Genomic DNA, 22,495 nt, shown 5'->3' with positions numbered 1-22,495 from the left:
TAAATGTTGCAGTAGTAGAAAAGAAAGCAGTCGGTCAAATTTGGGAAAAATGCTTTCTGTAATGGATCTCTGAGACTGATACAATCTTCCCGTGGTCCTCACTCATTTTGTAATAGCTATTGGGACTTGATTTTTGATTAAAAAAAAATGTGCCCCCGATATTCTTTATGTGGTCCAATGTGAAGCCTGTGCAAAATATTCTGAGCAACTTTCAGGGATGTTCCCATCAACGTACATGATCTCCTAACCCAATCTTTATCATCAATGTACTTGAATGTTTCGGATGCATCTGCATCCTGGATACAGGTATCCCTGCTTCTACATTGATCGTTGGCAAGATACTTTTGTGGATTTACCACTCCATGTTGAGTGAGGTTTGTGTTCATCTTTGCTGGTTCGAAAACAGGTAGGGATTTCCATACTTCTGATTAATACATTCAGTACATTTAAGTTGGTTTATAGTAACACACATTACAGCACAAACTGTCTTAGCAAATTCTGCATGAAATCAAACTAATATTAAGTTGGAAAATAATGTTTAATTTCTGAATGTCATCTCTCCGATCTAAACATACTGTTCTGTCATCCAGCAACTTCGATTCTTTCTCGACAGGACAATCTTGGCCAATTTCTATTTCCTATGTTCTTTGTGCATACATATATTTGTTTACTTTTCCTTTGTATTTTCTTTCCATTGACATTATGACTCTTGATGTCAAATTGATTTCTGTCACGGTTGTACCAAGACCGCAATCAGGAAGTTGCAGGTTGTCTAAAATTGCTTTTACTGTATCCATTTTTTGCCTTTACTGTGGGGCAGGTTTCTCTTTTCTGAGACCAGTAAATATTGTTCTGTTGGTGACCACTCATCTGGTTTCCAGACTCTTGGTTCAGATATTTGCACAGGCGGAATGTTGGGTGAATAGTGGAACTGCAGCATGGGGCACATCTATTGGTAGACTTCATTCCTAACAGCAATCATTTCAGTTCCCTAGGTAAAGATAGTTCTCTTTTCATAGCAATTGCGTTTTTGATGAAATGCGCAGAGGCAGGCAATTTTAGGCAATCCATTGTCGGGTTCAAAAAAGCTTCAGAGGATTAACGTAAAGGATGATTGATGTACTTCAGTCGAAGACCAGCTGTGAGCCTCTAAATTAGAAAGTCCATGTAGCTTTATTATACATACATACAGTTACTTTAAGGTTCTAGTTACTCTTGATTATATACATAGTGAGCCCAATCACCAATCATCCCCATGCACCCCAGCTCAGTGCCACAGCTGGCACATTCAGTAAACCCACTTAATAAGCCCTCATCAACATTCGCCTGAGCTGTCAATTATACACTTGCATCAACACTCTATCAGCATGCATAGAAGGCCAGCAGGATAGGGCAGAATTCAGCCAGTTACTACATCAGCCATTAGCTGATGAACCCTAGAGGGGCCCTTTTAAACCAGTAACACATCATACAAGGGTGGGGACGCAGAATAACTCTTACACCAAATAATAAGAACAACTCCGGAAGATGGCAAAATGTCTCCTCCTACGTTTTTATTTTCAATTGCCTAAAACAGGCAGTTACAATGGACATCAACAGATGTTCGATAGTGCTCTCATTAATTTTGCATGAAGAAACACGCATATATAACAAACGTTTGTCATAAATGACGTCCCACTACATGACAGACTAAGAAAAACCATATGGGGCATTGTGATAGGACTAAGGGGAACATCTAAGCATCATTTCTTTAAGGCACCAGGTTGTGATTGGGTCTCTACAGTCAGGTGGACAACGTATGCCCACCCCTAGTGCAAGTCCTCTTCATCAGTTACTAGATACACGGCACACCATTGGCTATCAAACTATAAGGCACATCATTATACAGCCTTCTACAATTTGTCGGCATGCTTGTACCCTTCTGGAACAGTAAAATCACTAGCTGCACGCAAGCTTGTATCGCAGGTGCCCAGCAGGTGGACTTGACTGTCTCCCCACCCAATTTGCCCAACATCTCTCATCGCTCATGCCTTCTGCCATTCAGATTGTCTTTGAACTTGTCCTTGCAAAGTATCACTGCTCCTGAGAATAGAAGGGAGTATAGGCACACTTTTATCACAGTTAGGTTTGTATGCCCAACTCCTATTTCCATCCTTGACTCATGTGACAGGAAACCGTACTTCGGCCTGTTTTGCATTTCTGTCAGGTCTTATGAATCTTTTCCTTTGACCATTCTTCTCAGTGCATCACACTAATTCTTTGTGACATCACCAGCCTCTTTTCCTCTAATTTTCATATTCCTTCAAGGACCTTCTCCAAGAGATTGTCATCTCGGTGGGTATACATCACATAGAGTCTTCTCAATGGATACGCAGGATGGGGGGGTGGGACTTCCTGCAGAGGCATTCAGCTGCTCCTCTACACTGAGATATGCAAAGACGCACATCTTGGGGATGTGACAAAGATGCCATAAACATTCTTACAACATCAACTCAAGTAGTTTGGTAGGGTCCTTGGTTGTTTCACTCTGGCGCAATCTCCTGTATTGAAACAGCCCGATCCTATACTTGCAACAATGATTCCATAGAGAAATATTGGAGAGTTTCTTGCCATATCTATGTTTATAAAAGTGAAAATATGTGGGATTTTGGCTGGGTTTGTGGCTTGGCGAAGCATTGTTCCTTATACAATTCCACACTGTTTCACCAATCTGCACCCGATTGTCCATGTTAGGACCCTCCGGATGTTACTGGCTACATAACATTTGGACACCCTATCGCTTTCCCTGTGGTCGTAGAAGGACCGGTCATCAACCCTAGAATGCACGGTTTCAGGGATATTCACTGCAACGAACTGCACCACGCCAGGGTGAGGCAACAGGTGGGGAGAGAGCAGAGTAGGTCCCAGTTGCAGCAGCACACCAGCTCTCGCCTCCCCCCAAAGTCTGCTCCGGGGTATGTCAGCCAGCCACACACGCCCTTTCTCAGTGCAGTTTACTTGACAGTGCAAAGCACATCAAGTGATAAGTAAATAAGAACAGCGACTTAGAGGATCATTGATTTTCAACAATTGATGAGTGTTGTAATGTTTGTCCACAGAACCCATTAAGAGAACGGGTACTTATTGATAGTTTAGTATAACTAAAATCATGAAGGTATATAGGGCTGCCTTCAGAAGTCCAAATGCAGACTTTTGAGGTACTAAATCCTTTCTCTCTTTCATTGTTCCTGACAAATCCTTATTTCTCATTAAGTTGACAGAAATTACATGCTAAAAGTAACAGGCGTTCTCGAAGCCACTAAACTTCCCTCGCAGCCACTAGACTGCCCTCACAGGACAGTTCTGCAGTGTTGTGCGACACAGGTGTTTGGTGGCGATGGGGTAGCAGCGCAGACTGTGAGCGTGGACGACTACACCCTCCGTTCCATTTCCACAAAGTAAGAAGATGCAGGAAGCGCTAACACTGCTACACTCCATGCACCACCCCGACCTTGTGCCCCTCTCCCTCCGCACACGCGTTCCCCTGCTACTGGTCCTCCCACCCCCTCTCGCGCTTGCTTCTCCCTGCCTACGTGCGCTCCATCGCAACTTAGGCCACATGCACTCCCTTGTTACTTAGGCCACGTGTGCTCCACATTACTGAGGCCACGCACGCTCCCTCACATCGTACGTCTTCGCATCATGTCCACGCTTCACCTCTCAGCGCACCCTACCTCTCTCTCACATCCTCGCCCCTGCACTCTCTGACATTTTGTTTTGCCACCCCTTGCGTGGTGCTTCTGTGGAAATTCCAGCATTTTGTTTACTTTACCTTTGCATTGTCTGCATTCCTCCCCTTCTAGGTTCTTCAGTCGTGTACCTTTTTTGTCTAGTGTGCTTTGTTGATGGTTCTGTATTGCATCTGATTTCGTAGGCCCTAATTTTATTGTTCTGTGCTGTGGTTCCCTCCCTTGGTTTCCTCCCCCTTGTTCCTTCACTCCCTTGTCTGTACCCAGTGCCCCCGCCTCACCCGCTTGAGCTCCCCCTCCTGACCCACCCCTCTGTGGTGCTCTCGGGAACATATTGGTCTCCAAGCCAGGCCTCCCTATCGTGATACCTACACCGGTGCTTCCTCCAGGCAGATCCTTACCGACACCCTCTTTGTCGTTCCCTCTCCAGGCCTATGGACCCCCCCATATGGTCTCTGTTCTCTCTCTTTTTTCCTCGTCTCCCTCCTGGCCCCCTTCCATTCCTCGAAGACATCATTAATGTCTACTTAAATAGCACTGTCTTGTTCCAGGGCCCTGAGGCTAATCTCCTTTTTGATAGATGCTTCTTGCGCCTTACCAACTTCCTTTCTTCTCCTGATATCCCTACTTACCCCCTCTGACGCTGCCTTCCTCCGCCCCCTCTCTGACACCCTCTGCTACTTCTTTGGCCACCCTGCTGCCTCCTTCCACCGCCACCTTTCTGGCACTCTCTTCCTCATCTCTGACTTCCATGCCTTCTCTGCCGTCCTCCTCTGCCCATCCTCGGGCACCTTCCAACAACTTCCGCAGAGCGTACCTCTGGCCTGTACCCATCTACCGAAGTCCTTTAAAGGTGGCAAGCTGTTCCACATTGCTAGTCTAAACTCTCGCTCCACTGTTAAACATTCCTCTGACATCTGCTGTCTCATGGAAGAGCTTGATTTGGATGTACTTGGTCTCACTGAGACTTGGTTCACGAACAGGTCTGTCACGAGTTTTGACACTCTCATTCCTGATGGCTACAAGTTACTCTCCGAACCCATCACCAACCATCCTGGCGGGGGTGTAGCCTTGGTTTTCCCAGAGTGGATCCTGCTTCTGTTATTCCAACGCAGGACTACTCCTCCTTTGAATGCCTTGTCTGCAGGCTCTGTCTCTCCTGGCCTGTCTCTCACTGTGGCCGCTATCTACAGGCCACCTGGCCAGGTTGCACTCTTCCTCTCTGAGTGGGCTGACCTCTCCTCCTCTCCCCTTCTTGCCTCTACCTCTTAACTTCTACTCAGAGACCTGAACATCCACCTGGATACCTCTACAGGGCTCTTTCGCAATCTCGCTCTCTTTCTCTCACTCTCCAGACACACTCGGCAGGGCACAACCTGGATGTTCGTATCTCTTCGGACCTCCCCCTTTCTAACCCTCTCGCCACTCCTCTCTTGGAGTGACCACCACTTTCTCCTTTCCTTTCCTCTCTCTTTCTCTCTTTCTCTCTCTTCCCCTAAGGGCAAGCTTACCCCAGCACTGCCACCTACCTTCTCGGTCATCCGGCCCATGAAGCGTGCGTCAGTTGAGGCTTTCGCTGCTATTTTCTCTCATCCTCCTACACCTATGGTTGACTCACACTCTGACACAGCCCTCTCTAATGTTCATCTCTCTATCTCTTGCACTCGTGATGTCCTTTCCCCTGTCATGAGGGTCCGTTTGAAGCCCACATCCAAGTGCAACTCTTTTTACGATTCCGACCTTGCCACACTTAAACGCAAGTGTAGGGCGGTTGAAGGGAAGTGGAGGGCATCATGCGCACCCTCTGACAAACTGGCCTTCCTCCTGCTCCAAAGGCAGTACACACTCTCTGTCCTCTCTAAGAAGTGAGCCTTTATCCAAGCTCGCGTCCCTGCAGCATCTAAAAAGTCAGCCAAACATTTCTAAATCTGCAAGGAGCTGGCCAAACTTGCTGCAGTCTCTACCTCTCCTGTTCCCTCCTAGGCCCTCTGCACGGCCCTGGCTTCTCATTTCACCACTAAAACTTGGGACACCCTGTCCACTGTCTCTGCCTCTACCTCCTCCTCTACCACCCCTTGCCGGTCTTTGGCCGTTTCACCTCCTCCTTTCCCCTGTTCACCTCTGACGATGTTTCTAGACAAGTCTGATCTATGAAAGTCTCAACACAGCAGGTTCTCCCTTGCTCATCCAGAACCATCAAGGACCACATTGATACCCTTGCTCCAGCCTTGACCGATTTCTGCAATCACTCCTTTGCCTCTGGAACCTTCCCCCTGCCCCCCTTAAGCACTCCCTTATGCACCCCCTTATTAAGAATCCCTCTGCCGATCCTTGCTCTCCGGCTAACTATCGCCCGATCTCCATCACTCCTTTCCTTGGCAAACTCCTGGAAAAGCTGGACATCTCATTTAAAAAAGGCACTGTGCCCAAGTGCATAAAAGCAGTTACCATCACCCCCTCACTAAGAAGCCAGGTCTAGATCCCAAGGACCCAGGAAATCTGCGTCCTATCACCAATTGCATTTTCCTGGACAAAATAGCAACAGCCCAACTCCAGAAGCATGTCCAAGCTAATTCCATCTTGCACGACCAACAATCAGGTTTCCGTACTGCACACAGTACGGAGACTGACATGTTGGACTTACAAACCCTCATGCTTAGTGTTCTTGATAAGGGTAAGACACGGCTCCTGATGCTCTTGGACTTGAGCGCTGCATTTGATTTAGTAGGCCACCAACTATTGCAGCCGGCCCTGGACAAAATGACCGGCTGCTCCAAGGAAGCATTGGCATGGTTGACATCCTTCTTAGCCGACCGGGAGGCAAAAATCCACTGGGGGGGGGACATTTTCCAAAGCAGCCCATATAAGTTATGGGGTCCCCCAAGGGGCTAGCTTATCCCCCCTGCTCTTCCATGTATACATGTGCTGTTTGTGCAAAGAACTGGAAAGCGTTGGCGCGTTTTTTCTAAACTACCCCGACGATACCCAGCTGGTGGTAGAGCTGGAGGGCGACTATCTTAAGGATAGCGTCAAAATCTCAACATTGTATAACATCATAGAGAACTAGATGGAGGAAAACTGGATGTGCCTAAACGGCAAAAAGAAGGAGATGTTGATCTTTGGCACCCAAGCCTGAGCCAAATTAGGGCCAGACTACGAGGCCTTTCTTATCAAAGACACATGCATCCAGGTGTCAGAGCAGGTTAAAACCCTCTGAATGATCATGGAGGCATCTATGGGAGCAGAGGCGCAGGTTCACTACCTACACAAGAATAATTCTTACTACCTCCGCTTACTTGGATCTATTCGTCCATTCCCAAGCGAGAAGAACAGCGCCACAATTTCCAGGGCAACTATTTTGTCCCAATTGGACTATGGAAACTCCCTGATGCTTGGGGCCACTAAGAACTGCATAGAGAGATGCCAGATCATGGAAAATAATGCTGTGCGTGTCATCAAGGGAATGAAGAAAAGTGACCATATCTCAAGGAAAGGAAAGCACTGCATTGGCTTAGGGTCGAAGATAGGATCCAGTTCAAACTTTGATACTGGTACATAGATGCCTGTATGGCACTGTCCCGGCTTACCTCGAGAAAGAAATCTCACAATATATTCCGAATCGCCCTCCGAGATCAGAGGCACAAGGCAGGATCACAGTGCCTCTCCACACACGAGCAAAAGGCTTCGGCAGTGCCTTCCATGCTCTGGCAGCAAAGAATTGGAATAATCTACTCTGAACTCTTCGACTTGATCCAAGCCACAAGGCCTTCAGAAAGAGCCTTAAAACGCACATATTCAAATAGAGGATCCGAGCACCCAGACATCCAGTCAGCCTAGGTTAGAGTTTATGTCCTGTCTGCAATCTGCTTGTTATATGTTACGTGCACTGATGCCTGCGGGCTTCGGCGCTTTATAAGCACTTTAAATAAATACATTAAATAAATCTCCCAGCTTAATCTGCACCCTGAATTTGTTGGTTGTCTCCACAACCACAAGTCTGGCTTCAGAGCTGCCAGAAGAGCTGCCAGAAGCACAGAAACTGCTCTCCTGAACACTTGTGAAGGCCTGATCTCTAATCTTGATTTTAACCTTTCTTCTGTCCACGTTCCCCTCGATCTATCCTCTGCTTTTGACACAGTCAACCATGCCATCCTGCTTGATCGCCTCCGTGACAATCTGGGTATCACCGGTCAGGCTCTGGCCTGGTTGTCCTCCTTTCTCACAGACCGACCCTCCCAGATCCAACTGGGGTCTTGTCTCTCTTCTGTCTCTCTCTCTCTACTTGTGGTGTTCCCCAGGGGTCTAACCTTTCTCCTTGGCTCTTCTACCACTACTTGGCACTACTTGCCCACTGCATCGCTACATTCCGGATGACACCCAGCTCTGCTTCAGGCTCCCTTCAGTCTAGTATAAGAGAAGGAGCAGATGTGGCTGTCTGGCCACAATTCAGGAATGGTGTGCTGCCAATGATCTCTGCCTTAATGCCAGTAATACTGGGCCCTCTTCCTGCTCCTTCCTGTGAGGCTAAGAACCTTGGTATCATCTTCGACTCCACCCTCTCCTTCTCTCCTCGCATCTCTGACATCTGTAAGAAGTCACACTTTCAGCTACACCTCCTCAAAAGTATTCTGCCTTTTCTCACCTTCCTCCAGAAGCTTGCTGTCCCCAGAGCCCTGGTCCTCTCTAGGCTGGACTGTTGCAACAGCCTCTTTCTAAATCTGCCTGCCTCTACTCTTCGACCTTTACAACTTATCCAGAACAGGATTGCAAGACTGGTCCTTCGCCTCAAGCCCAGGGATCGTATCTCTCCAACTCTGAAATCTCTTCACTGGCTCCCTGTGGCTGCAAGGATCAAGTTCAACACCCTTTGCATCGTCCAAAAGGCTTTCTAGGGCCTGGGACTGCACTACCTCCACTTTCTCGTCCTAAACATCTTCTTTCTCGAGCTAACTGCTAATCCACCTCCAACTATGAGGGTCAGACGCTTCTCCAAGCAGAGAGTGGGGGGCAGATCTCTTTCCTCGGCTGGGGCCTCCCTCTGGAACAGCCTCCCTGCCTCTCTCAAACTTGAGCAGAACCACCTCCGGTTCCGGAAGGTACTCGAGACCTTCCTTTTCACTTCCGCTTTCTCTCTTACTCTCCTCTGCTGATGTCCCTGACTGCTCCGTACACTGGTCACCTGGCCACCCACTGAACTCTGGCCCAGGTTCCTGCATGTCCAGTTGTCCTCGGACTGCCTCCAGGCCCCCACTAGCACTTGAGTCTCTATATGCAACCCTACAGTCCCTTCTCACTGCCACCCTGTGGCAGCACGTATTGAGTTACCTGCACTTCTCCCTTCCCCCCAGCACTTCTCCCCTCCCTCTTCCCCGCACTTTCCCGATCTGAATGACACAAGGCCTAGTAAGATCGTTGTTTTGTCCTCCTTCTATTTCCCCCTCCTTGTCTCGTCGCGCCTAGAAACACTTGTACAGGCATGTTATAAGTGACATAGATCACATCGTGGACGGATGTCTTCTCGCAGTAAAGTTGTACACCAAAGGATCTTCTTCCATGACTCCACTTTGGCACCCACAGTTTGATTCTAACAGAATGGCAGGGGGTTAGCAGATTTTGTTATTTTTTTAAACGGTTTTTATTATTCATTGGATACAAGGAATTTTTACATTCCAGCGTTATTAAATAATGCCTTTGGTTTCAAACCTGTCCCACAATAGCCAGTGAAAATGGACCCCTGCTTGTGAGTGCTGTTGACAAATAGGTGGCAGTGGTAATGTTTCGTATATATTTTCTTTAGAACCGGGATGTCCTTTCAGTGAAGGAATGAACCACATACGCCTGTGCCAGCTGACCATATGTTCAAAGGGATTTCCAAATCTGTACATTCCTGACTGATATGTCATGAGAGCAGATTTTGCAGATATGAATTTCTACATGGAAAGAAAAAAGGGAGCTCATTGGTCACGACCAACGTTTAAAAATGTAATGATCTCCTTTCCTGGTGCTTAAAAAGAGAAAGGCCCAGGGAGGCAGTTTTTTCAACAGGTGGCTATCAGGACCGTGGCCCTACGTGCTAGGTCAGTAGTAAGAATGCTTGTATGCACGCTGTGCTCTTAGCCTGTTTTGTCCTCTTTGATATTGAGATAAGCCTGGATTTATTTAGTGTAAAATATGTAATGTTCGTGCATACCTCTTCCCAAAAGTATCCCCAAACCTGGTATTCCTGGTATTCCCATAAATGGCGGATCAAGGTGCTGCTCTTGCCATGGTTTTGCCTAGCCTTTCGGTGCTGGACTGCCCTTTTGGGTGGGACAAAGACTGATACATAAATGGATATTTCTCCTCTGTTAAAGGTAGAGTGAGCTAAAACGTGGTTGTAGACCCTCCTGAGTGGACACCTTCCCATAGAACAGGTTATTTGGCCGTATGTGTTCTCAGTAGAGGGGCTGCCAGACCTTTTTGTACATCTTATCTGTATTTGCTGAGATTTGAATGTGGGGTGAATTCTGGCCAAAATGCACCAAGTTATGGTTTCAGGTATTTAAAATCAACTGCCTTCTCAGTAAGGGCAGGGACGTCATTTCACCAAAATGGCAGGGGTAGCTTAAGTGACATTACATGACCCATGACCTCTGATGATCACAGGATGTAATGTCATTTGACCCCACCCCATAGCGATGGAACATGACCTTTCACCCCTTGACAACACAGGAAGTGGCATCACATAGGATTGTTCCTAAGCACACTATGAAAAGTATGGTTACAATATCAATATAATTTGATATATATTTCATACAAGAATGGATCGCCATATGTATCGTTAAGATCAGAGAGTATAGGCCCATATTACCAAATTATTGTGAATGCAAGCCAAATGACAATGATGTGCTATTATATAGCACTTACGCTTTAGCGCTTTATGTAGAACAAATATACATACTATATGAGCCAACCTGTGTTGGTATTCATTTATCGCGACCTCAGAAGGATGAAAGGCTGAGTTGAGGTGTTTAAGAACAGACTAAATCAGTGACTCACCCCCTGAAGTGTGCCTCAAATAACCCTTTAATGGGTCTAGCAATTATTGTATAGAATTCTAGTAAGATCAATTATCTGGTATTCCCTTTCTTTCTTATTTAGGGTCATTGCTGAAAGTGTTAGACTTGTGGAACCCCTGTTCTTTTATAAAAACATATATATATATATATGTATATATATATATATATATATGATTTTATTCTCTTTATTGGTATATCAACAAACATATTCCATCATGCAGGATGGTACAGGGGTGCTCAGTAAAGTCATAATTGAAACATATTAACAACATTGTAATACTACCTCTTTCAATATGTATAAAAATTATAGTCAAATTTACCCCCCTCAGACATATCAAGTTATTATCTCTTCATACAAATAACAAAATTACAATATAATTTTATAAGACACACAGCTAAATACAAAACCATACAAAAGCCAAAACACACAAAAACAGAAAAGAAAAAGAGAAGAAAAAAAAGGGGGAATATCTCACGCCTCACTTCTATTCACACCTTAGATACTCAATCATACAAGCCATTAAATGGTCCCATAGGCAAAGGTATTCTTCCTCTTTGTCTTTAGCATTTAATGAGAGTTTTTCATATTTAGATAAAATACATTTTTTTAAGAGGCCTGAAAAAGCAAGCCCGCCACTCCAGAAGCAAAGAGCCACATTTTAGGGTAGCAAGGGAGACCTCGGGGGTCGCAGTTGCAACCCCTGGCGACCCCTAAATGACGTCCCTGAATAAGGGATTAAATGAGCCGTCCCTGTCTTTCTTTTTGAGACGTGTGAAGGCTATTAGCAGATGAGCTTTTTAAGTAATTTAACTCTGTTTAAAAGAAGGGTTCACTCACTTGTTGAATTCAACCAATCATAACGACATACATATTGTACGATGTATAAAATATTTTTTTTCGTGGCGCGTAACTTACATTTCGAAAGATTAATATCTGTAAACCACATCTGTTCCCCTCTGCCATTTTGTAATATTTTGTGCACTCTCGCAAAAAATCTTAGCACATGCCCGTGTATGTGACATCAGCTGCCACATGCGCTATGCAGCAGCCCTTGTCATATGTTAGTACGTGACTGAGCTAAACGTACCGTGTATGCAATGCATTCACGTGTCACCATTGAAATGTGCAAGATGCTTCTTCGCTCAATAAATATCAACAAAGCCTTTCTCTGATGCCAGTATTATTGTTGTGCATAATTTGGTGATCTCTCTATTTCTGACCTACAAGAACCATCATTTGTGGTGAACTCTTACCAATGCTACCATCGGTTACACTGTAAAAAGGAAGTTTATGTATGTGTTTATGCTACTACAAATTGCTCGCCTCCATGGGCATCTAATTAATAAATTATACCTTGTGAATTAGCTATTTGTCCCAATATATCTCTACTGAAGCAGTCATCATTTCTAACTTTGTTTTCCAATTCTTGTAAATCAATTTTCCCCTATCTGTCCCTTTCTAGATTAAGATGTATGATTACCTTGGCACCATTGGTTTGAATTGTGATTTCAAATACAAGTCCCCATTTCTTTCTTTGTCAACAATTTGTTTTTTTCTGGGCTCCATGTATGAGCACAAATACATGGAGGAATACATGCATTCAAGGCAAAGCCAGGAAGAAATGGGGGTGATGACTGATGGAGAATAAGAAGGTTCTCTCACTCATTCCTGGGATGATGGAGGGAATCGTGAGGAGATATAGTGTAAAGCAAAGAAGGACCTGAAAAGGCAGAGAAAACCAAAATGGATAAATAAAAACATGCGAGATTTTGAGTTCAAATCGAGAGTTCCAAGTAATGGTGGAAAAAGCCGTTGAGAGAAGTCGAAGTCCAACCGATGGAAGGGACGCAGACTGGTAAAGCAGAAAAAGAGACAGAAAAAAGAAAAAAAAGAGCATCATAGTAAAAGCAAGATTAAGCTTCTCCCAGCTGCAGACGGAAAAGACTTTGCTGGGACTTCACCTGAGGCTTTGCCCCCAGACGAGATCTCACGTCCGGAGGTGGCAGGCGGGTCAGCGAACGGGGCTGGGCCAGGATCCAGGGGGGGGCGGACAGGGGAGGACAACAGTCCGCATGGGAGCTGGGCTGCGACGTGGCGGGTAAGTACTGGAGGCATAGGACAGCTTCCCACTGTCTGATGTTGAGACAGGTGTAACAATGTTGTATTGTCATCAACACACCTGAGCCAGCAGGTAAGTTGTATGGGTTTATTAGTTAAGTACACAGCAGGAATCACCGGCACATCCTTGCCAGCCAGCTCTCTATCTCTAACTGCCCCCCACGGAACACATATTCAGATGACAACACTCTAAGCACAGTGACATCACCTCATTCCACTGACATCACCACTCCAAGGAAGGAAATGGAATAGAGGGAAGACACAGGAGGGAAGACACTCATAATAACAGACGGCACACAAGTCATGGCCAGCACATCCCGATGATACCACGCAGTCAAGAAGAGACGATGTCTGTATGGACTATTATTGAGCAACGCAATTTAGTGGTGTTCCTCCATTTGTTAGGTGTAACTTTCCAGTTTTTCTTTAGTCATCAAACATTACTCCAAACCGGTTGTGATAGGAATTTTGTAAAAGGCATTGAAAAGTGTGATGGCGCACAACAATAAAGAGATGGATAGATGTGTATATGCGTTAGCCTGCCAATAATGGATGGCAGTTACTTCAGCACTCGCTGGCAAGAGGAATTGCATACAATCTAAATGTTAGGATTTGAACAGTACTACAGGTCTCATTCCTTAAATAATGATGGTGACAAATTATCACTCCATCATGTATAAGATATGCTAAAATTGTTATTCCATTTCATTGTGATTGCAGGTAATTGCTATACGATTACTCATGGTGGTGTGTGACAAATCCAATAGAATCATCACAAACTCCCCACTGGTGACCTCCTCCCATGTGGCCAGGAGACAGCAACTGCTACCTGTAACTTATCCTGGGGGCGGCTATATGAAGGAGGATTATACGGGAGGAGACAACTACCGGGGGCCATGGGGATAAGAGAGTCATGATTTCATTGGATGAGGCATGGTATCCCCCAATTTCTCATGAGGTGAGGAAGACCCCCTGTTACCGAATGCCTTAATGGCCTATTGCGATGTGTATGTTCCCCCCTTTAGAGAAAGTAGCAAAACCTTTTGCCAACCTGTAATCGACTAGCCTAGACCTGCAATTGACAAGCCCAGAAAAGGTTTGGCAACGCCAGCTCGACACTGATGATACTGTCAAACCAGGAAAGATATGCCCAAGTAGAAGTGATAAACAGAAAAACTTCATGCTAGACCAAAATTGTCTCCCGCAGAACTAAAGCACTGAAGCTCTAAAATAAGGAGATCTAATCACCTCGGCAGACACTGGAAGGTAATCAGGAACAAGGGACCTCCTCCAATTGCACAGGTACTCACACATACCAATATGCTAACATTATCCTCGGCACCAACACACAATAGTATGCAGCTATACCCCTTGATTAATTCAGCCTAATTGCACTCATAAATATACACCTCTATGAACACCTCAACAGTCTTTAGAACATTGCTATTCCCCACGAAAAATCGGCCTAGCTTCACACCTAATCTAATATACAAGCAGCACCCCCGCCAGAATGCAGCTGCCACCAAGTCCAATTGGCCTTGCTGCACACATTCTACTGATCTCGCACAACCTCTGCACCATGCCTGGCAGTAGAATGCAGCTACACACCACGAAAATCACCCTGACTGCACACATACTGAGTGCACCCAAGCACTATTTACTACCCGACTCTCTCCACTGACCTGGAATATGGTCCCCAAGGGTGTTCATCCCACAGCGCTTTGAGATCATACCAATAGAAAAAAAAGTGCTATACAAATGCCCAATAACATAATATCCCCCTTCAAATCAACCTCCCATTTTTGGTCCAAAGACTAACAGCCGCAAGAATACCTTAATCAAGGGTTCCAAGAATGCCTTTTCCAAAAACTCCTATAAAACTGTTTCAGTTCTAATTCCCCTTCATAAAGAAGTGATATTCCACGTGGAAGCTTTGGAAAAGACCTTTCAAATATTATGCAACAAAAACCATCAATGACCTTCAATTCTCAGAACCACCCAAGTACTGAGATGAGGAGGATGAAGGAATTGATACAGAGAAGCAAGCGTGATGAGCGTGCTAGTTGTTGAATGAAGGCACCCGTGCGTGGGACCTTTACAAATGTGAACTGAACGGTCAGAAGGAGCTTGGGAGAAGACATGATTTCTCTAGGGAAGGCAGATGGAGGCTGGAGGCAGGAGCCTGTGCACAGAAAGCTGCAGGCATGAGACGGAGTGCAGAAGCTGGTGATGCAAGCAGGTGTGGCGAAGCGTAGGAGCTCTCCGGCAGAGAAGGAAAGAAATGTGGTGCTGGAGAGGCATGCTGTAGAAACAGCAGGAACCGTGAGAGGGTCCCTGGGCATCCAGCAGCTAAGAGAAACAGCGTTGCCCTCAGCAGGAGCTGGAGAGAAGCCAGCGTGCAGACGCGGAGCCGCAGGAGAGCCTAGAGAGACTTCTGGGCCGCCCGTAGTGAGAAGAAAGCAGCAAAAGTATGCTCCATAAGCACAAGCCAGCCCGAAAAGGCTGTAGAGAGCCAGTGAGTCTGCCAGAACAGAGTAGGGACCTTGGGACATTTCGACAACCACACCAAAGAGAACATTTTGAAATTACAGAAAGTGAAATGGCAAGAAGATTGTTTATGAATCAAAAGGGCAGAAGATTTTGAACATTGTGAAATTACAGAAAGTAAAGCAATAAGAATATTGTTTGTCAAGTAGATATACCAAGCCAGCAAGAAAGGTATATGCTACTTGAATTTAAAGAGGAACTATAAAATATGAGAAGTCCTGGCAGGAGAGTACACCAGGTGAATTGCAGTTCTACAAAGAGTGCCATGCAGAAACAGTGCGTGTTAAACAAGAAAGGAACTTGCGTTATAAGAAGGAACTTTTTGTTAAAGATGAGTTTACAAGACTGAACATTATTTGTGTAATAGGATTGTTGTGGGCCAAGAAAGACATACAAGAACTGTTCGATCCAGAGACATTTGTGATGTTTGTGAAGAATCCAGGGGAAGGGAATCACCCTCTGGAATTAAGGTATTTTCCATTTTGGAGAACATTTACGTTGGAGTGATTCTACTTTTATTTAATAGCACCTTTTGTAAAATACCCGGTTCTTGACATTTTTTAGTATGGTGGTCAGGATAGAATGTTTGGACACAAGAACAGCTTTTGATTCGTGGCATCATGACAAAGACGGATCTTTAGTTTTTAGGTATGGAAATTCCTCTCCTCTTTAGAAAAGGGTCAGAGATGCATTTTCCCAGCCACTTTAAGTTGAATAAAAATCTATAACCAAAAACTTGACAACTTTGTGTCCGGATTTCCTTTCTTACCCCTCACAGTGGTAAATACTTTAGGTGGTAGTACCAGCCATTGCTAAAAGACACGTAGACATTTCAACAGTGCCATTAGTTCCACTGATGCTACTACTGGAGGAGGAATAAATATTACAATTGCAATGTTGATTTATGGAGCTGGAGAAGGCCCACTGCAGAAAACAAGGCTGACGCATAATTACAAGAATGCAATATGACTACTTATAATGCACAATTTACTTTGTGGCCGCTGCAAACTGGCGAGACAGAGGATACTTAAGAGGGGATGGACCAGACTCCCAGTGACGGCGCTAGGGCCTTTAAACTCTTTCTGTTAAAATGTGCTCCATGGCACTGGGGGCTCCCGGCTGCTGCCCTATGTTGGCAGTCTTATGATACATAAACCTATTCCTTTTATTTGGAACATTAATCATGCGCAGTGTGCATATTACAAGCAGAAATCGCTGGTGCCCTCCGGCTGTCACCTCCTGTCTTGCATTATCGTGCAACGCTATTGGAACCTCGTTATTCCTGGCTCCCCAACTTTAATACCCTGCTGTCAAAGAGCGATCAATAGCTTGTCAGCAGGCATTTGTTGTTTCAGCTCCCTGCCAGCTGCCTGCCCTGCAATAATCTGCAGCTATGAACAACCTCGCAGAATTCCTTTGACTTCATAATTTAAACACTTCATCGGTGCCTCTTAGGGTTTATTGTAGCTGTAAGGCAAGTGGGGCCCTAAATATGTTGAAATGGGCCCCTAAGATCTTCAGCCAGCCATGCACAACCCTATGAGGCCTGTGCTGTCGTGATGCTTCAGAGGGAAGGAGATCTTTATTACGTCTCCCAGAAGCCTTATTGGCAGTTAACATCACCTGCTGCCACTTCCCCCAAAGCACCAACTCCACCCGCACAAAACTCGGGCGGAGTTCCCAGGAGACCTGAGAGAACAGGAGCAGTGATCAGACCGCTGTGAGAATTGTGCAGTCTTACTGCTGCAGAGGGGAGGAGAGCAGGGAGAAACCTTGGTGTAGAACACGGAATGCAGCGACTACATTTTCCACAAGTCTTAGCAGCTGGTCACCGCCCCCTTCTTCAGAGGTTTAGCCATAGCCTACTTAATACTACAGTTCTTGTCTTGATCTCACGGAAGTGACAGTACAAAGACTGGACAAAGCGCAGTTCCATATGTACTTGTCCATGTTGCTGATGTAACCAGCCTGCCCTGGTACTGTAACTTGTGTGTTTAGTAATTCAGATGTAACAACGTGTATTAGAACTAGTGTAGCCGGTCCGATAGCACATCTAGTAGAGCGCTCGCATTGCCTTCTGTGCAGAGCCTGCTGAGGAAGGCAGGGCCAAACTCAGCCTTTCATCCTTCCAAGGTCCATACATGAGCACCACACACCGTGGGTAATAATAAGTAGCAGTCAGATGCCTGAGGGTTCGTAGCACTATATAAATGCTGAATTATTATATAGGGTTTTATTGTTTACTTATTTTGAATTAGTAATTGCCAATTTTAGTAAATTAATGATGACGAAAGGGAAAGCAACAATGTCCTAAAAGGGGTAAGCAGAGGGTAAGGCGAGAAGACAATTAAATCTGCAAAGCCCCCGATTCAGACAGTCCATTTTTACATCAAGGTACCTTACCCTTAAAGGGAAATGTCAAAAAGTGAAGCTTTATCGAAGTACTGCCTGCTTGGGTCCCCACAATAACGAACTGTGTCAAGACAAACTTTTTTATAGCAGTAAGTAAGAGGTCATTAAAATACTCCAGAATCTATAAATGTCCACCACTCAAATGTTCATAGACTTTTATCCTTCAAAATGGGCAAAGTGGACTGTAGGAATAACATTAGATTTGCTTAATTAAAAATACCGCTGGATAAAAGATCACAAGGGACATTTACTGTATTTCCATTGGTGGAATGTTTATTGAATAAACGGAGAGAGGGATGAGGATGTTTTGATGGAACCTTTTTTAATGATCTATGCCTCTATATATGCATAGCTATTTGCCTATTATGGGCTCACGTCTGAGGGGGACTGATTGAGAGTGGTGAACATCAAAAATCATTGTTAATTTTATACCTTAAGAGTATATCAACACACATTATTTAGTGTACATTTAGCAATAAAGTAGGCCCTTCCAGAGGTTATGATTAACCAAGTAAGAACTAGTGTATCACTTTTTGAGTACTGTATTTTGTGGAGTGAATGTTGGGTACAATGCATCATTAATCCCTACTCTAAGTACTTAAACCCACAACATACCTGTTTCGAATGGATTGTGCCCTGCAACGTATTCCTCATCTTTGATATTTGATATCCAGCTCTGTCTCGTTGGTGATGTCATCTAAGATATGTATAGAACGTGTAGTGCCCGTTGGCTTCAGTTCTGTTTTTCTACGTAAGCATATGCTTCGAGAACTACAGCGCGCTTCTATTGTTAATTCGCGCAAATGTCTTCATCTTCGACACCGGCTACCCCAAAGACTGGGTTTAAGAAGTGTCAGGACTGCAGGTCCAAGATGTCGATAGCCGACCTACATTCGGTATGCTTATGGTGTCTCGGTTTGGAGCACAAGACCTCGGACTGCTCGATATGCCAGTCGATGACCGGAAAAACTCTGAAGGAGTGAAAGGGGAAATTGGTGGTAGGTAGGAACCCTAAGAAATCCCCATCGACTACCCCGTCGAAGAAACCTTATTCGGACGATGCGAGAGGCCACTCTCCTCGAAGGAAGAAGGTAAAAATGTCCAGGTCGAGGAGTGGCTCCACCACTCCTCATCGTTTTCGAGGAAGTCAATCCATCGTCAATGTAATGTGCGATCTGCACATCCGCTTGCACAGGATTTTGTCCAAATGTTCTGCCACCAGCCGGTGACAGATTGTTGGACTATGCATATAACCCATTGGTAAACTTTGGAAAGTATACAGCCTCCCATTCCAGGAAAATGCAAACTGCTCCTGACATTCATCAGCAATCGGTATGGTGAAGAAGGTATTAGCCAAGTCTAACACTGCATACCAAGTTCCCTCAAATTGCACATCCAATATTGTTTCATGGACACTCTTTTGGTGGCTATCGGAACCTGCACCAGGGGCATCTTCAATTGTCCTACCACCACAGGGGTGCAAGTGAATGCTCCTACCACAAGCAGATCAGATTTACCTCCCAATCCGAGCGTCAACCCTTCTAGAATGTCAAATCCAATCATGTATTCAGGGATCAGAACCACTTATACCTGATAAGTGTCCCTTCTTAAACTTCCGATTTTCATATACATTTTCGTTTGGACGGCAGGGGTCTCTTTGCCCACTAACCCTGTGATCGTAAAATGTCGTCCCTTAAATCTTGAAGGATTTCCATGTATCAAAGAGGCCTCCGCCCCGGTATCAATTAAGGCGTTGACCTCCTGTATGTTTCCTGACTGCCAAAATAATGTAACTTTTACATTAGGCTGTTTGCCACCTTAATTTGGGCAGTTGTTAGAATTTGACCATCATCCTATTCGTATTTTGAGTGTGTATCTTAAGATTCCATTTCCACCATTGTACTCACCATTTTCCTCAAGTCTGCAGAAGTCAGAGTTTGGAAGCTGAGGTTGGAAGCAGTCTGTGGCAGTCCCCCCTGTGTGCAAGTCTGCTTTCTATCCTCATTGTGCTTGTGGGCGGAGACATTCTACAAAACCCACCTCAGTCCGCGGAGCGGACGTGGAGTTTGGAAGCTGAGGTTGGAAGCAGTCTGTGGCAGTCCCCCCTGTGTGCAAGTCTGATTTCTATCCCCACTGTGCTTGTGGGCGCAGACATTCTACAAAACGCACCTCAGTCCGCGGAGTGGACGCAGAGTTTGGAAGCTGAGGTTGGAAGCAGTCTGTGGCAGTCTGTGGAAGTACAGGGAGTGGAGGGAGCGGAGGCTTCCCCTGCCCTCCCGGACGCCATGGAGGAGGTTGGGTGGTCCCTGAGAAGCAGCCGATCGAGTCGAGAGGACCCAGTCTTGGACTTGAGAAGTCCCCTGAAAAAACCTACACGTCAGCGTCAAACTGTTCCCACTACATCCGCATCATCCGCAACGGCAGCGACAACACAAGAACTCTCAGGTATGAGCCTGTGTGACTCAAAACGTTTGGAAACAAGCTCAAATATTGATGTGAATAGGGGCATGTCCCAACCCATGCCATCTTTTCCGCAGAAGGCAAAAACCCATGTGCTGACCCCTGTGGAGCAAGAACTCCCCGTCTTACCCCCCATTGCCGACAAGCCCCGTGCGACTTACCCACGGGATATAGGAGAGAAGGTGAACGGGGCCCAAAATGACGGGCTAATCGAGGTTGAGTCATCGCAGCACTCGCAGCCCTCGAGTCCCCATCAGGAAGTTGAAGTTCCTGGGAAGTCAGTGGAAGGGGCGGCAGGTGAGCTGGGGGGTTGGGAAAGTGATTCGAAACTGGAGGAGTGGGTGGAGGGCCTGGCGGGGAGTACAAAGGTGGCCGCCGGCAGAGAAGCGTTTGCACTGCAGGCGAGCCCTGCGAGACTCGAAGCAGACGCTGTGGGGGGGACAACCCCGTACCCTGCCTCTGGTGCAGAGCCGCCCGACAGTCGGAACGCTACAAGCGGGTATGAGTCCAGAAAGGCCTCTCAGGATGAACAAGGGGTGCCAACAGGGAGGCTAACAGTGAATGAAAACATAAACTCCCTAATAAACATTGCCATAGAGATCTACTCTCCAAGGGCCTGTCCTGACCTGAAGAGTCCGGACAACGTGACAGAAATGGATAAATCTTTTTTAGAAGAAAGCATGGTTTTAGGGGAGGGTCTAACAGTGGAAACACCGAGCCCAGAATTGAGGATTGAACTTGGTGAAAGCCACCCTCAAAACCACAAATCCCTGCCTGTATGTAATGAACATAAAATAATATGTAACACGAACAGGCCAAACACAACGATCGTCCTGGTTGAATCTTTTTCAGAAGAAAACAAGCAATCCCAGGAGATTGACAAAGAGGAGCTAATGCCTACAGAAAAGGGGGTAGATATAGGTGGTAACGATTCCGAAAATGCATGCCATTCACCAGCACATAACGAACTTCAAGGTGCAGGGAATGGGATAATTCCCAGGAAATTGCCACTAAAAAATTCCCCAAAGAAACGTGGAAATACACAAAGAGGCAGTAAGCCAAAGGCATTAACATTGACGGGGAAAATGCCAAGGAAAAATACCTCAGATGTACTAACTAGAAGAGCGATGAGGAGAGCAACACCTAGACAAAAAGCAAACACTCTCCATGCGAATTCAGTAGCAAGATTCTTTTAAAAACCATTGATGGAAGAACATCGTCAAATGGAAGAATTGTCAGATGCGGAGCTGTTGGAGGGCGATGTTTCCCATACAAGTGACAGATTACAAGAACGGAGGTTTGTCTGGTCAGGGATGAGAACGGACCCTCCACGAGGAGTCCTAAAAACAGGAATTCGATACTTTAAAGACCCAGATCTACAGAGGAAGCAGATGGTCTCAAACTTGCCCCTACAAGACAGCATCCAATCAGAGAAAACACTTGAAACCACGGGAGATATTTTAGGGGAAAGCCAGAAGCAACAGGCAAAAGGGTTGTCCTCCAGACCAGAGGTAGTCAATATACCTGACAGTAATAAGGCGGTTGACCCATGTGCATCGAAGATGCCTAGGGGGATGTTAGGGCAGGAAAAAGACCCAGTACGCGATGAAAGGTTCACAAGGGACTCATTCCAAGAGACCTTACCTATGGATAAGGACCAGACAACTCCAATTACATCGGGAAAAAAAACCTTACCTCAAGCAGCTAACAACGTAAGGGATTGGATATCGGATCCTTTACCTTTGGAAAAAAATCAAGAAAATATATCAGAAAAAATAATAAACATAAAAGAGGAATTCCAAGTAGAAAATTCTGAGGTTCAACGTTTCTGGCCACTGCTCTTTGGCAGGTCCCCAGCACCGTTCCCCCACACAAAATAGAAGACATTCAAATTGGTCAGTGAAGAACAAGAGAAAGACACCAACACGTAATAGAAGATCTTCAACTGTGACCAGTGACAATGAGAATGGATCAACAACAAAAAAACCTGTCATTTTCGCAATAATGTCAGCGATAAACATTGCAATGAACCCATTCTGCAAACTGTACGAATCCATACACAATACCTTGAAGGACCAGTTAGCCCTGGTAGCAATGCTCCACACGAAAATGATCTATGTTGAAGGTTTCATTTCGGCTACGGAACCAAGGGGGGGGGAGCGCCATACTCC

At 45.5% G+C, this 22,495-nt stretch overlaps 1 protein-coding gene across 2 annotated transcripts in view; it reads left to right on the top strand.

The window, feature by feature from the left end:
* Positions 1-22,495, top strand: part of TTC29 (tetratricopeptide repeat domain 29) — a 1,778,411-nt gene that overhangs the window by 118,873 nt on the left and 1,637,043 nt on the right. The gene's annotated exons all lie outside the window — the stretch shown is intronic.

Source organism: Ambystoma mexicanum, chromosome 6q, assembly GCF_040938575.1.
Source record: "Ambystoma mexicanum isolate Mex_15411 chromosome 6q, UKY_AmexF1_1, whole genome shotgun sequence".
NCBI classification, from domain to species: domain Eukaryota; kingdom Metazoa; phylum Chordata; class Amphibia; order Caudata; family Ambystomatidae; genus Ambystoma; species Ambystoma mexicanum.
The sequence above is the reverse complement of the archived record's forward strand: the minus strand, read 5'-3'. Positions and strand labels throughout refer to the sequence as shown.